We start from the raw sequence: 15,914 nt of genomic DNA on the forward strand, positions 1-15,914 counted from the left end.
CGTTCATCGATGCAAAACACTAGATTCGTAAGGAAAAAACGCCCGACATAATCAAAACAGAGCCTCACACCACAATTTCCCCATACAAAACATTAGATCAGTGAAGAAAACGTCAATTCGTACAAGGAAACCCTTCATCCGTAGACAACTTAACCCGAACAACGGTAAATAAACGTAAATTTCCCCGATCCATGACTTATGCCCGTCACCACCTTTCCCCATGCATCAGAAACATAGATCAACACAAATCGTAGAAGATTAACGACATATTAACCTAGAAAACGCAATTAACCAATCAAAAACAGCTGGGTGTCCGAATTATCGGCTCAGTCGGTGTCAACGCCCGCAAATCCGATTGGAATTTCAGATCTGCGTACGCCGGCGACCATGATCTCACATCCTAACTCAGTAGCCTTCCCACAGACGGCGCCAGTTGGTATTTCACGGAACCAACACCTAAACTACCAAGTGAAAAATGTAAGCTATACCTAGTGTGGATGATCGGAAAGAGCAAAGTAACGATCGGAGAATTGAGCACGAGAGAAAAATATAACTGTTGTATTCAAAAGTGAATGATAGCGTGACTACAAAACACGAGTGCGAAGCCTATTTATAGAATACAGGGAAGGGTAAAATAGTAAAATCGGTGCTAGCGCATGCTTTTGACGTGATCGAAGGGCATATCGGGAATTTCATCTTCACTCGGGGATTCTCCCGCGTTTCTGGTGATTCCGCTGATGAAGATAGCTCCTCTGACGAAGATGATTTCTCTGGCGAGGGTGACTTTTTCTGGCGAGGGTGACTTCTTTGGTGATGGCGACTTCTCTGGCGAGGGTGACTTCTCTGGCTAACATGATTCCTCTGGCAAAAGCCATTCTTCTGGTGGGTGAGATGTCTCCAATAAATGAAATCCCTCTGGTGAGTATAATTCTTTTGACTAGCATGACTCCTCTGATGAGGATGATTCTTCTGACAAGTGTACTTCTTCTGCCATACTTGTCGCGCTGGTAGGGTCGATTCCTCTGATCTGTATCCTTTCCCTATTCTGCACATATCACTCCTCATCACCGCTAAAGACTGATACATGGTTTAAATTGTGGAACTCTTCTTACACAATATTTCCATATATTAAAATTGAAAATCAATATATGATTATTAACAATGAACACATAATTATAATATACTCCATCCGTCTTTGAAAAATATGCGGCGGTGTGAATAACACGGATTTTAAGAAATGTTACATGAACGTATTATGAGTGAAGAATGAGCCCCATTTTTTATAGTGTTATATTACTTTAATAAAAAGTAACGGTGGACCATAATGATTTTTTGTGAATAAATATAGAAAATAAGGATAAATAATAAAGAGATTATGATGAGGTAGAAAATAAAAAATGCATATTTTCTAAGAGACGATCCAAAATGATAAAATGTTCAAGTTTTTCGCAGACGGAGCGAGTATAGTAATGTACGAGAATAAATCATAGTCATTTATTTCTTGAAAGCAACGATATGAATTTAGACATATTTAGTATAATTAAGGCAAATCATATATTATATGAAACATCAGTTTTAACGGATACTTTTTAGCGCCATATTTTAAATTTTCAGTTTTTTATTCATAACCAAAACTCCTACTATCTGCTCAATTTTAGCGCAAACTCAGTTTTCTTTTTTCCAAATGACAATTCACGCAAATTTAGTTTATTTCCTTTTCACGCTAATGGTTCCTATTTTAACGATGAAGTTATATCTTCAGTTTTTATCTATTTTCCTTTTCTTATTTCTTATTTTATTTCCAAAATTTGTGCAGTTTGATTAATAAAATGAATACTCAATATACATATCAAATTAAAGAGCACGAAAAGAGCTTTAATTTGATATATATTATATTAAAATTTAATTGCAAATAAAAATATTATAAAAGTTAGAAATCTCAAACTCAATTTTTTTTTCACTTATAATGTGAAGAGAGAAGAGAGAGGAGAGAGGAGAGAGAAGAGAGAATAAGTAAGGAAATTAATCGAAAATATAGAAAGGGTATGAGAGAGGGAAAGATGAGATAATTTTTTAAATATTATTAAATAATCACGCATTATTCATTTAAATTTATTTTTAATTATTTTATACTATTAATTTAAAATATACGCAAATATAAATTTATATATAATTAGATCATCTCCCAAAATATGTTGTTTTATAATTTATTTATTTAAAAATCATCAAATTTGGTTTATGAAAAATATTATGTATACATCTTAAATTAAAGATTATGACTTGATCATTAATTTGGTTTGGTGTAGAAATAATCCAAATAAAATTTAGAACGAATAAAGCATTAGAAAGTAATTTTATAATAATAATAATTCATATAATAAAATAATTTAAATTATTTAATAATTATAATTGCCATTACATCTTATATAAAATAAAAAATTTATGTGTTTAGATTTGGACTATTTATCGAGTATTTGATGTAGGCTATTTTATTTTTAAAAAATTGCAATTGCTTACATTTTAATTATATTTAATATTTATATTTATTTATTTAAATACATCGTTCAATTTCAATGCTCACCGTGCATCGCACAGGGAGGACGCGCTAGTTTATATAGAAAAGGTTAGTTAAGTAATTTTAAAATTATGGAAGGGATTTATTATAACTAACTATATATGGAAGGTTCGTCTTAAAAAAAACTATATATGGAAGGTTTTATTATTTCTTCACATCCATCCACATATTAGTATTAAATGATTTATTATTTATGCACCCTTTCACTATGCCAAATGGAGCGTAAACTCCATTTTCAACGATTGATTCGCCGATGAAGACAAAAGTCTGCGTTACCGTATTATGTTCATGAAATTTATAGAGTTGTTCATGAAACCTTTATCTTTGCGCATTTCAAATATTTTAAAATGCAGAGATATCACAATCATATATATATATATATATAGGGGACCGTTCCAATGAGAGCCCTTAATTTTAGTGAGATCTAGGGCACGATCTGGTGCGTTTATTTTATCAATCCTATGGCTGATATTGTATCTGGAGGGTGATTTTTTTTCGCAGGGTTCGAATCCTGGAAGGAGCATAATATTTTAAATTTTGTTATTCATCAGTATATAAAGCATTGTTCATCAGTATATACGGCTCTATTCATCAGTATATATGTCTTATTCATTACGAATTTTTTAAATTTTATTTTTCATCAGTATATACATCTTGTTCATTAGATATACGTTTTGTTCATTAGTATTATATGTCTTATTCATTGTACTCATGTTACACGAAAAATTTGGGGTCTTACTGGAGCGCGCCCCTATATATATATATAAGGATTAAAAATTTGATTCATAATATTTTGAAATTCCATTGGAGCATTTTTTAAACCAAATGGCATAACATTCCATTCGAAATGTCCAAAAGGAACGGTAAAAGCTGTTTTATATTTATCTTCTTCTTTAAGAAGAATTTGATAAAATCCTGACTTAAGGTCAAAAGAGGAAAATATATTTCCAGTATATAATCTATTTAACAGATCTCTTTTATTTGGTAATGGATGCTTTATCCATTTGAGAGCTTTATTAAGCGGTTTATAATTTATAACAAGTCTAGGAGCTCCTCTTTCAATTTCTGCAGCATTTTCAACATAAAATGCCGGGCAACTCCATTGACTTTTACTGGGCCTTATTAAACCCTTTTTTAAGAAGACTATCAATTTCTTCTTTACAATATTTTAATAGTCTTTCATTCATGGCTATTGGTCTTGCTTTAGTAGAAATATTATCTTCATCAAAACCTTCTATGTATGGAAGACTAACTTCATGCTTTTTTCTATTCCAGAAAGCATTTGGAACTTCAGCACAAATTTCATTGTTTATTTTTTCAAGAATTTGTTTTATTTTATTTTGAATTTTTTCAGAATTGATTTTTTCCTTAATATTTTTAAATCTAATCTCTTCTTTAAGGGAATTTATAAAATAATTTTTATTATCAATAACCTTTTGAATAATATTTATGGATTTTGTAATGGGAACAGAAGTGAAAGGAAAATGTAAATTTTTTCCTTTAACTTTAGCAAATAAACCTTTTTCATTAATTTTATTAATAGGAAAAAGCATTTGGAAAAAAGGTGTTCCTAAAATAACAGGAGTAGAAATATTTTTGATTAAAATAAAAGATGTGTTTAGACACACTCCTGAATTACAAATAGCAACATCAGATAATTTGTAATTTACAATGAGAGGCTGCTTATTAGCTGCTGTAATAAATTGAGTAGTCTTTGAATAATATTTCGAAGGTATTATTCCTTCACTAATACAATTAACATCTGCTCCTGTATCAAGGAGAGCGTTAATAGTAATAGTAAATTCTTTATTGATAATCAAAGTAACTTTGGAATACCATTTTTGAGATCGTATTTGATCAATTTTATTGATCCAGATTATATCTTTAAAAATTATTTGATTAATATTTTGATCTTCTTCTTTGTTGGAAATAATGTTATCTTCTTCGTCTGATGAAGAAGAGTCACTTTTCCAATTTGATTTCATAAGATCAAATCTTTCATTAAGATTTTTAACTTCAGATTTTATCTGATTAATTTCTGCTTTTAATTCAGAAATCGTAGGCTCTCTTTCAACTTGATTAGCCTTTTCTAATATTTTTTGATAAGAATATAATTCTCTTTCTTGAGAAATATGATTCTCAAGTTTTGTAATTTTTTGTTCTTGATTAGAACTTGAAGCTAGAACAAGATAATGTTCTATCGCTTTTCTTTTTTCTATAGGGTCTTTTATTTGATCTATTAGATCAAGAATGAAGTTTTCTTCATTAGAAATAACATTGATTTCTAATCCCATAAATTTAATAAGACATACATCACAATCACAATCTTCATTGCAATTTTGTTGTTCATTTTCTTCAGATTCATATTCTGAAGATTCAGAGGAATTTTCTCTGATAAAATTGACATAAAGATCTTCTTGTTCTTCTTCATTAAGAAGTATATTGCATAGAGCATCTTTTAAATCTCTATCAATATTGAGATTATTAATCTTTTTCTTAACAAAACACTTATTAGCTTTGTGGCCAATTTTTCCACATTTCCAACAAACAGGTTTAATGGTTTCATTTTGTTTAACCTTTTTCATCCGTTTAGGATAACCTCTTTTAATAGGTTTTGATTTTAAAGGTTCTTTAGAATAAAATTTTTGTTTATTTTTAAATTTATGTTTTTTCTTTATTCTTTTAGAAAATTGTTGTTCAGATTGTAATCCAATTTGTTCACAAAAATCTCCAATAATATTTCTATTCTCATTCTTTTGTAATTCAAGCTGCCGTTTTAGCTTGATATCATTACAAAGAACGATTCCTTCTGCAGTAATTTCTGCAGATAGATCACCATAAGTGAGTTTTTCCCACTCTATTTTTCCACTAGAAAATTTTGTTTTTAGTCTATTTGAAACTCTTTCAGCAAAAAGTGGAGGATGGCCAGAAATAAATTTTTCTTTCCAAAAATTCATACCACAATCATTTCGGGTTAAAACTTTAGACATAAAAACATCTTTATACCATCTAAAGTCAGAAAGAGTGACACATCTAAGATTCATCAGTTGTTTCTGAGATCTGTCTAGTTGTAACTCATTAGTTCCAACAAAATTAGACAGGATAGTATAAATTAGAGTATTAACAACATCAGATTCTTCTTTATTAGAGATGGGATTAGTAATACTGGCACTAAGAATTTTATTCTTAGCTTCTTTTGAGATATAAAAATCCCACCAGCCTTGTAATTGACCAGTAAAACCGGTAATAATTGCTTGAGCAATTTGATAATCTTCATTGCCTTTGATTTTGGCTGCTGATGAATAAATAAGCATTTGTTTAACAATAGTTTTAATCTGATATTCAGATTTTCCATCAATATTCCATTCAGTAATGGCTTCACCACTGAATTGAGCAAAATCCTTATGGTCTTCAATTTGAAGATCAATAGGAGTATTTTTTGTATAAAAAGGTTTAACATTAGCCACTTTAATAATTTTATTAACTTGTAGATCGTCATCAGAAGAATTTTCTTCTTTAGTGATAACCGAAACATGATTATAACTGCTTCCAGGTTTATCATGTTTCTCAGTAACACTAATTTTTTGCAGTCTAGTAATTAGACCATCTAAAAAATCATTATCTTTTTTAGAACTTAACAGAAAATTTTCTTTTTTAAGATTAGGAGGAGGTTTAATCATAAGCGTATCTGTATACTTTTCCTTTTTAGGACAAAGCATTTCTTCTATTCTATTGGTTTGATTACCAAGAGAATGTAAAGCAAGATTAGTAAAATTATTTTGCTGAATGATATTATCAAAATCTCCTTTTCCAGATTCGGTTTTAATAGGAGTAGCAAAAATCTCCTTTTCTCCTGTTTTAAGAACAAGAGTAGAAAATGGAGGATGAATTTCCTCAACAGCTTCATCAGTTTCATGAGAATAAATTTTATATTTCTTTTCTAAAACTGATAAAAAACTTTTATTATTAAAATCAGGAAATTCTTTTTCTCTCTGTGGAAAATAAAGATTTTCAAGCCAAGAGAAAAAATCTAATTTTAATCCATGAGTTTCACTCCACTCATCATATCTTTTTGTATAAAGAGATTTTTGACCTGTAGTAAGAGAATAAAGAAACCATTTTCTCTTTTCACTATTCTTAGTCTTATTAAGACTTTTCTCTACTCTTTTAGAGAAGGAAAGATTATTTTTAATCATAAAGACATTACTGCTATATTCCATATCGGAGAGTGTAGGAGATCCAGTATTTCTCCTATAATTTCTACTCTCTGGGACTTCAACCTTGTATTCAGGTTGAGAAACCTGTTCTGGAGTTTTATTAATCCCAGATATACTGACTCTTTCAAAATCAGATAGAGGAACAGAAGAAGTAGAAGCTCTAGAAGTACTTAAAAGTTCTTCATCTAATTTAAGACGAAACCTTCTAGATTTGAATTTGATTTCTACATCACCGTCAACATACTGAACGATGCTTTCAAGTTCTCTTTTTTCCTCTTTAACAGGTGGTGAAATATTTTCAAGTTTCCATACTTCTGGAAGGGACACTTGATTCCATTTTATGGTTTTTGGTACTGCTAAATTTCCTTTGGCAGTATCAGTAATAAAAAGAGTCGTTTCACCATTTCTAGATCTTATTTGATCAGTTTGAATATTAAATCTAGAAATAGTGGTGTTCATTGCTTTATAGCAAATTCTATAAGTAGGGGTGGTAAACCGGTGCCGGTTTTTCGGTTAAAACCGTAACCGAACCGAAAAAACCGGTTTTCGGTTAACCGATAACCGGTTTTTCCCGGTTCGGTTCGGTTATCGGTTAGCACTCTCACAGTATATCGGTTAATCGGTTTAACCGGTCGGTTAACCGGTTAAACCGATTAACCGGTTTTTTTTTAAAATTAATTAATTTATTAATTTAGGGTTTAGGCATTTAGCCTTAGAGTTAATTCAAACTGTTCCAGCCGCTGTTCCCACTTCCCAAACTGTTCCAGCCGCTGTTCCTGTTCTGTTCTCACTATTTAGCTTATAGATGCCTGAGAGAGTGTTAATACTTAATAACCAAAAAGGTAATATGTCATTAGCCATCCATAAATCATAATGTTTGGAATTCCCGAGGTAATATATATATATATATATATATATATATATATATATATTTATGTATTTCTCTATATGTGACATTTTCAATTGTAGTTTGCAGAAACTTTCTCAAAGACACAAAGGTAATCTTGGATTAATTTTAGGATGACTTACAATTGTTTACAGCCAAATTTAATATAGCAAAATATTATTTGTATATTTTAAAAACATTGTTTGCATTTTCTATTTTTTTTAATATAAATTACATGTGTCTATAATTTTTTTTAATTCTAAATTATCACAAGTTATGAATTGGTGCAATGGATAAGACTTCATTATTTCTTTCAAATGTTAAGAGTTCAAATCCTATTGCACACATTCTACAAAGTTGAATTTTTTAAAATAAAAATCGGTTAAATTCGGTTAACCGGTTAATTCGGTTAATCCGGTTAATTCAACCAAATTGAGAAACAATGAATTAATCGGTTCTGGCCGGTTAACCGATTAACCGGACCGATTAATCGGTTAACCGATCAGAAAACCGGTTCGGTTTTCGGTTAGGAAGATTGTCCTTAACCGGTTCCGGTTAACCGGTAAACCGGTTCGGTTATAACCGAACCGACCGGTTTACCACCCCTATCTATAAGTAAGAACAATATTTTCTGTACGGGAATTCATTTTAAAACCATCAGTCTTTATATTTAAAGTAAGAGTATCCATAATTGTTGGATCAGATAAAGACACAGGAAAATTTGGGAAACAACTAAAATATATTGGACCATCACAAAGTGAGGATTCAACGATTCCTAATAAAGAATCTTCGAATTGAAGATGCCTTTGATCTCTGACCATAATTAAGGCACTGACATTTAATCCTTCTCTAGTTAATGGTTTTAACCCAATTTGAACCATTCCTAGATGTAGAAATTTATAATTTTGAGATTTATGATCTTCAATTAGATCTTTAGAAAGAAGTTTAAAAGAATCAAATCCTCCTATGAGAGGGATTGATTGTTCTATCGTTTTTACGATATAATCACTTCGGAATTCGAAGGTTCCTTGTTTATAAATTTTTGTTTGAGAGACCTTTGGTAATTTCCAATCTTGTAAATTTCTCTCAAAATTTTCAGATAAAACAATTTCTTTATTTTTGTAATTCTTTGAATTGTTTGAAGAGGACTTCTTCTTTGAAAGACTTCTTACTAATTTATTCATTGAAGAGTTTTGATTGATACTGTCAAGGATTTATCCTACCTTACCCTTTAGGCTTTACAGGCTTTACGGTACCTGACTTGGAGCAAAGCTCGTGTAGAGCAATCAACAACTTTCAATTTATAAATTAGATAGAAATTTTCTTATCAAAAATGAAGATTTTACTTCCCCTCTATTATCACCAATTTGGCTCTGATACCACTAGGCGTGGTATCTTAAATTCCTAATTAGGAATTGATTTTATCAGAGTATAATCTTAATATAGATTTTATAATTATCTATATTGATGATGTTTTAATTTTTTCTGAAAACATTGATCAACACTTTAAACATCTTAATATTTTTATACAAGCCACCAAAAAGGCTGGTTTAGCTATTAATATTAAGAAAGTTAGACTTTTTCAAACAAAAATAAAATTTCTTGGACATTATATTGAGAACAAAATAATTGTTCCTATTGAAAGGGTAATTTTATTTGCGGATAAATTTCCCGATAAAATTACAGATCTTAATCAACTCCAACGATTTCTTGGTTGCCTAAATTATATAGGTGATTTTTATCAAGATCTCGCAAAAGATTGTAAGTTATTATTCCAAAGGTTAAAGAAAAATCCTTTACCTTGGTCTGATAAACATACAGAAGCTGTTAAAAGAATTAAGCTCAGAGTTAAAGAACTCCCATGTTTATCTCTTGCTAATCCTGAAGCATTTAAGATAATAGAATCTGATGCATCTGAAATCGGATACGGAGGAATTCTTAAACAAAGAAATTCCGATGGTTCTAAAGAAGAACTTATTAGATTTACATCTGGAATTTGGAATGATTCTCAAAAGAATTATTCTACCATTAAAAAAGAATTACTTGCAATCGTTAAATGTGTTGCTAAATTTGAGAGTGACATATTAAACCAAAAATTCTTAATTAGAGTTGATTGTAAATCAGCTAAGGATATTCTTTTAAAAGATGTCAAAAATATTGCATCAAAACAAATTTTTGCTAGATGGCAATCCATATTAGCATGTTTTGATTTTGATATTGAACACATATCTGGAAAATCAAATTCATTACCAGACTTTTTAACCCGAGAATTTTTGCAGGGAAGAAGCCTGGAAAACCGTTGTAAAACAACGTGCTATGGGAAAACGACCAATGACGAATTTGGGGAAGAATCCAAATCCCAATCAAACGACTAAAAAGTCTAATCTTCTGGCTAAAAAGCCTACCAAAGAAGAAGAAGTTAGTCTTACAAATTTTGATCCTAATAAGGAATTTGAAGATGACGATATGGCATACGATATACAATTATATCAAAATGCTATATTTCTTCAAAAGGGATCTAAAGAAGAAATTAGATACCCATATCTGAATTCCGAATATATTAATTGTTGCCCAATTGAAAAAGATCTAAAAGGTCTATCTCCATTTCAATTGGCTCAAACTCATCTTAATAAAGATATTTTACCAATTTTTGGTAAAAAGATATTCGCTACCTCTATCACTGTGTTGAATTTCAACAGATCCTGTTTCAAGGAGAATTGCCTCAAAATAATTTCTGCTCTTCTTATCAAAAATGAAGATTTTACTTCCCCTCTATTATCACCAATTTGGCTTTGATACCACTAGGCGTGGTATCTTAAATTCCTAATTAGGAATTGATTTTATCAGAGTATAATCTTAATATTTGCTTAATTTAAGCAAACAATATTATGCAGCAGATAAATAAGAGCCTTGAGATTCAAAGGCTTTTAAGCTTTGTTTAGCTTTTTGTAATTTGAAATTAAAGATTTCAAATCTATGAAAATCGTTAAGTCCTGGAGTTTCCAAAACTCTTTCAAGATATTTAATATAATTGTTAATACATTTTATTTTTTATTTTAATTTTTTGAAATAATTAGCACGATTGCTATCTAATATAATATAATCATATGGAGCATAAAAAAGATTATTGTATGCAACAGGATTTAAACTCATAATTCATAACAAATACTTACATGAAGAATTTCTTCAATATTTCTTTGAACACACGAACAAGAGAGGATTTTTTACAAGAAGAGGGAGCATATGATTACAAACACTTATGCTTCTAAAACTTGGTGCCTCTAACAAGTGAGGACCTTACATATTTATAGCAAAAGGCTTCCGACAACAAGCCATAATTTTCAAAAAGCAAAAGCAACAAAAGTCAAAAAGTAAATAGTACTAATCTAATTACATCATGGCATGCGTCATTACGCATTTGTTTTGCCATTCTATTCATGACTAATATCTTCAAGTAAGAATTTATTAAGATCACTATAAGGATCTTGAGCTTCTTGAAAGTCTTCAGTATCCAGCATTTCTGTATCATTGGCAATAAGATTTTCTACCGTTGATGAGGAAGGAATTGAAGAATTTCCTTCTTTGATCATTTCTGGATTTGCTTGTCCAAAGACTTCTTTCCACAATGAATTAATTGAATCTTTATCCATAGATTGGAAAAGATCTTTAAGCAAAGAATTCTTTGAAGGATTCTGATAATTTAATCTCTCAATTATTTGGGATGATGTTTTAATAGAGAGAATTCATCTTCTGTCATAGGTTCTTCCTTCTCCAAAGAAATCTTCTTTTGGCCACCATTTAATGAAAATTCTTCGGACCAAAATTGATGGAGAGAATTGTAACTCAGGTTTTTCTCTTTTCTGAGTTTGAAGAATGTAATCCCATCTAAGAATCCATGGGATGGAATAATAGTTTGCAAATTGCAAAGTTGATTCAAAACTTTCAAGTTTATTAACTTCTTGGAATTTTCTCCATATGAGTTTAATTCTTCGAGGGAATATGATGGGTGATAGCCCCCATGAAAAGAAAAATATGGAAAACCATTGAGGAATGTGTTGAGTAACATCCTCAAGATCAAATTTGATCCACCATGAATGTTTTCTATTTTTATTTTCATAGATGAATAAATTATCCCAAGCTTTAACATAATCATGAAAGCTATAATAATTAGGGAGATCTTGATATGTTTCAAGTTGTCTACTTTGATAAGTAGGCAAACCCCAATTTGAGGCAGAAAGAATTTTTTTAATAACACATTATATATATATATATATATATATATATATATATATATATATATAGGGTTAATTAAATTTCATGGAGAATGATATATAATTAGAGAATGGAGAAACATTGAACATGTCAATATATAAAAGCGGTTGAATATACCGATAATTTTGTTGAACGTTTAGGGATTTGGGGGTTCGAACACTGTATAAGTTCAACACAATTCTCGTTGAAAGTTAAACCAACGAACTCTGACCGTTAGATTAGATAAGATCAACGGCTGAGATTGCTTCTCCTTTCTTTGCAAACATTTACTTCTCCATGAACATTCTCCTATATATATATATATATATATATATATATATATATATATTAGAGTTAATGATTATTTTTACCCATTTTTCAAGATAAAAAATAAAAAATACACACTATAAAAATTACTCGTTTTAAGCTTGAAAGGACAAAATTGTCCTTACTTAAATCTTAAATTTTACTGAAAATCGTGAACTTTGCTCGACCAATGCAAGTTGAGAATTAATGCTCAACATGCTCAACCATTGTGAGTCGAGTATGTCAAGCATTAGTGTATTTTGAATAAATACACTAATGCTTGACTCACAATGGTCGAATATTAGTGGTAAATACACCATTGCTCGACATGCTCGACATACTCGACCATTGTGAATCTAACATTTGAGCATCAGTGATCGAGCATCAATGCAAAATATACTAATGCTCGATATAAGGATAAAAGGTCCAAAATGAATATAATTTATATATTTTATATAAAAAAAATACTAGTATTTTCTGAATTTTATCATTCTAACCATTTTCACATTTTGCCCCTATATTGTTGTATGTGTCTTCCTTACAAAACCAAATACCACTATACCAGCATCCATATTTTTTGCAATGAAAGTTTTATGGTAACTTCTAAATTTACTCACGTCAAAAAATACAAATTTTGGTGCTGTTAAGTTCCAAACATGTCCTTTTCTAACTCTGTATTATATTAATGTTTGATGTTTTTTTCGAGAGGGGAAATTAATGGTTGATGTAAATGATGAAAATGTCATTAACGCGTAATACATATTATAAACATGTCATAAGAGTATTAATAGTTTTGTGTAATATAATGAAAGTGATAATTAATATATCTATATAATATATAAAAGATGAGTTTTTCCCTCCATATTTTCCCTGTTTTTTTCTCTCTCTTATTTTTACCAATTTTCTACTATTTTTTTCTTTTTATTTTTTATATTTTAATTCTTTTTTAAACATTGTCAAATTTGATTCATGAAAAAATATTCAATAGACAATTTAAATTTATTATAGTATAAAAAATATCAAAAATGAATTCAAAACGAATAAGTTATAAAAAATTTAAAATTTTTTATTTTCTCTCTCTCTATTAAAATTTTATAATTTTTTATGTTTATATATGAAAATATTTATTATGACGCATCAATCATGATAATACTCAATAATAATAATGTGTAATGCTTATTTTTATTACACTTAAAGTTGAAAATTACATTTTGAAATTCAAGCTTTTATTGAGTAATTGATGCGGATTATTTTATTTTTAAAACATGTTTCGTATTTATTTATATTTTAATTTTATTTATATTTATTTATTTAAATATGAGTATCATTTAATTTCGATGTTCGTCGTGCATCGCACGAACGGGCATATACTAGTTATGCATAATAAAGGGGCGATGATCTGGTGTTATTTTAAAAGGGCCGCGCGCAGGGTCAGAAAAGCAAGAAATTTCTTTAAAATAAATATTTGTTGACAGTGGACCTAAACATTGAAAATAATCAAATATAAGCAACAACCGTCAACGTCAACATATCACTAATTTTCAAACTAAACTGTCTAAATTGAAGCTATAAACACCCAATTTTAAGGGTTAATTACGTGTGATGGCAGCATGACCTATTGATGAGGTACATTTCATCTTTTTTAATTAGATACCATTAGTTTCAAACTACTCTTATAATTCCAAAGACGGAGAGCTACACTAATTCAATATTTTGAATTTTTCAACAAGATTTTCTCTAAAAAAAGTCTATAGATATTTCGCCTGCATAATTATATTATATTTCAACATTAATCACCATTTAATACCATGAATCGCGATAAAACATCAATATTCAAACCTCAACTCGTATGAGAGTTAGGTTTGCCTAAGAAATTAAATTCAAAATCTTGAAGAAGAGTAGTTTAGTTGGTATGATTAGATTGTTGTTTCGACAGATGATCTACCAATTTAAGGGCCGTGTATATAATAATTTTAGAAGAGGTTAGAAAACAAACAAACAAACAAATGGACAGTGGGCGAAAAATATTTGTAAATAATTAGATATTACTAGTAAATTCAAGTCTACATTCTCACAGTTTTACTGTTACAATCATTTAAAAATTTCAAAAATATTTACACACAGAATTTATCACCCGCAGTAGCTACTGATTTATGGCCGAAAGAGATTGATGCGGTGGTGGGTCCCAGGTATTTTGGATAAAAGATTACTACTACTAATATTCACTATATGTATATTTTTAAAAGAAAAAAAAAGTTAGTGAGGTTTCATGTATGCATGAGGGACCTTGTCTTTTTATTTTATTTTTCTCTTCTTTTCATTATTTGTTCAAACACGTTGACGCACGCTCGAGTAATAGCTAAATGATGTGTACTCATTTTCATGTATTTTCGTGTGATTTATATTTTATTAAAAATTTCGTATGTTTGATCATCATATGGTCACATATAATATATGGAGTATTTAATATATGTCAATAATTATACAATCACTAAATCTGTGGGTGTGTACAAAAACATCAAGAATTCCACTTCCATCAGTAATTCTTCAAGTGATAATTTGAAAATGAAATGACTATATACGAGAACAAACAAATGTGGATTTCTTCAAATAATATTCCTTCTCATACTATATCATAGAAAAATGTTATGGGCATGGAGACATAGACATTTTCCTTCATTACACCAACAACCAAACATTAATGCCATTGATTATTCAGGAAAAAAAAAAACACATAAAGCATGAGACATATCAGGTTTGTGTAATTTATTGTTAACGTACGCTTAAAAAAACAGTGGAGTTTCTTTCATTAAAAAAATAAAAAATAAAACTCTAAATTCTAAACTCTAATATTGTCATATATTATGTATTCACCAATGTTATAGGAGATGTCACACTATAAGGTAATAGATTATCTGATGAATTGTTTGTGGAATTTATTCTTAACACTTCAAAAATAAAGTGGAGTTTAATTTATTCTTAATTAAACCAAACAAAAAATTAAACAAAATGTGAGAATTACATAAGTTTCATATACAAAGCTGATAGCTGATCTCTCTCTTCCAAACAAATATTAATCCTTCTATACTGAGGCAAAGCATCAAAACCCTTAATCAAACTAGAAAACAAATAGGAAAAGGGAAAAAAAAAATTAAAGAAGAAGAAGATGCTAATATATATGTTCTTGAATGAGAAAATCAAGAATATTTATACCTGAAAATATTTTTTTATTTTTTGGGGAATTTCCACAACTACTTATCTGTTGTGTAGAGGATTTGGACCAGTGTATACTCTTCTCTTGTCAGCTCCAAAGACTTCATCTCCAACATTATCCTTGTCTTCTGCAACCATTCCTTTGTAGTAATTCTGATGGATTCTTGCAGGATTTAAGGTGGTTGTTGTTGTTGATGATAAACCCTTTTTATTACCTTGGTTGAATCTGCTGCTCCCATCTGCAAAACATGGATTCTCCAACAGTAAAAGCATCAGCAGTAGAAGAAGCCATCCTTCTCTTCCACTTCCCATCTCTTTCTCTCTTGAAGTTTTCTCTCTCCTCTTACTTAGCTGAAACTAAGGATAAAGTGGTGGAGTTAAGTCAAAATGGTGGGGAGAGAAGGACAAATTTGCATGGAATTTGCAGCCTACTAATAGTAGAAATTTCTATCTGATGAAGGCAACT

At 29.7% G+C, this 15,914-nt stretch overlaps 1 long non-coding RNA gene across 1 annotated transcript; it reads right to left on the reverse strand.

Annotated features, from left to right (window-relative positions):
• Positions 1–530: 530 nt before the first annotated feature.
• Positions 531–11,215, reverse strand: LOC131003076 (uncharacterized). Its single transcript, XR_009094530.1, has 2 exons — positions 10,852–11,215; positions 531–1,045 (listed from the first exon to the last, which is right to left on the reverse strand). It is a non-coding gene; the product is annotated as an uncharacterized LOC131003076 (long non-coding RNA).
• Positions 11,216–15,914: the final 4,699 nt, after the last annotated feature.

Source organism: Salvia miltiorrhiza, chromosome 1, assembly GCF_028751815.1.
Source record: "Salvia miltiorrhiza cultivar Shanhuang (shh) chromosome 1, IMPLAD_Smil_shh, whole genome shotgun sequence".
NCBI lineage: Eukaryota > Viridiplantae > Streptophyta > Magnoliopsida > Lamiales > Lamiaceae > Salvia > Salvia miltiorrhiza.